This window comes from Chaetura pelagica, unplaced genomic scaffold, assembly GCF_000747805.2.
Source record: "Chaetura pelagica isolate M959 unplaced genomic scaffold, ChaPel_1.0 scaffold212, whole genome shotgun sequence".
NCBI classification, from domain to species: Eukaryota; Metazoa; Chordata; class Aves; order Apodiformes; family Apodidae; genus Chaetura; species Chaetura pelagica.
In genome coordinates this window covers 502869-504412 of record NW_009952365.1, presented here as the reverse complement: position 1 = coordinate 504412, position 1544 = coordinate 502869, and positions in this window count along the sequence as shown.

The window sequence follows — 1544 nt, the reverse complement described above, 5'->3', positions numbered from 1 at the left end:
TGACACATTTTTTTCAATGATGACTCTTTCGGCTGAGTCCCTCCCATTCCCCTCTGCCCTGATTCAGAGCACATGCCCTTCCCATCACTTAGGGTAGGTGGTGTTTGCAGTGGTCCCTTTTGTTCCTGATCTGTTGGTTTTTTTCTCATCCTACATCCCATTCTTTTTAGATTCAAAACCACCCTCAGCATAGCAGGACTTTGCCACCTGTTTGTTCCCAGTAAAACTGAGATAAGGAGCTCCAGGGACAGGCAGGGTGGAAAAAGAGTTAGTGTCTTCCATGCTGGGAGACTGGTAAGCTGGAGTCTGGGCTTTTTCTTTGTCTGCAATGAGGCTGAACGTAAAATCCCCACTGGGAACATGGTTTTTAACAACAGATCCTTTAGGACGTTTGTGTGAATGTGGGCTTTGTGTCCATGCCATTGGTTTAGGACAAAACAGCCCTGGTTTGGAACCTCTCCTCATGTAAGTGTTGTTCAGAGATAAATAGAAGTAGGGAGCATAAAAAAATGTTGTGAAAAGAGAAACTCTGGAAAATGACATAGTAAAAAGAGTGAGGAGAAGGAGGCAGTGAGTGTTCACAGCCATGCTCAGAGATGATTCCGTAGCTGGATTTGATGTATTGTTCTGTCTGCTGAATGCTGCAGGGGGGGTGGCTTTGCCTCATTACCCAGGTTCATGATGTATAAAGCTCTCCCCAGACTCCTCACCATGTGTCTCTGCTGCAGTTGATTTTTTTAGCTGGGGGTGGTGGAAGTTCCAGTGCTTCCTTCCCTGCCTGGGTGGGCGCTCAAAAGCACTTTAGTCAGGGTAATTATTTTCTAATCTTGTGAAACTCAGCCAGTGCAGGGAGTCTAATACAGGTATCCCAGGCAAATCCCAGTTAGAGATTTATTTAAAGGCTTAAATAAGATGTAGTGCAGATGGTTTGTGCTGAGAGAGTTGGGGCTGTTCAGCCTGGAGAAGAGAAGGCTCCAAGGAGACCTTATAGTGCCTTCCTACAGGAAAGCTGGGGAGGAGCTTGTTACAAGGGCTTGTAGAGAGAGGACAAGGGGTAGTGGTTTTAAACTGGAAGAGGGGAGATTTAGGTTAGACATTAGGAAGAAATTATTTAGTGTGAGGGGGGTGAGACCCTGGCCCAGGTTGCCCAGGGAAGCTGTGGCTGCCCCATCGCTGGAAGTGTTGAAGGGCAGGTCGGATGGGGCTTGGAGCAGCCTGGGCTGGTGGGAGGTGTCCCTGCCCATGGAGGGGGCTTGGGACTGGATGACCTTGAAGGTCCCTTCCCACCCAAACCAGTCTATGATTCCAAGATGCTCTGCACACACAGGAATTAAACTTCCTGTCAGCTCTCATGTCAGCAAACTTTGGGCAGTTCAATGATGCTAGATACAGACCCAGAACCAATTCATTAGAAAAATACTGAGTTACTGTTGGTGGACTTATTGTTTGCAGTAGCCAGCTGTAGAAAATACTGGAAATCAAGTACAGAATCACTCATCTGACAAGGCTGCTTACTTCCTTGTGGAAAATATGAGCTCATCATT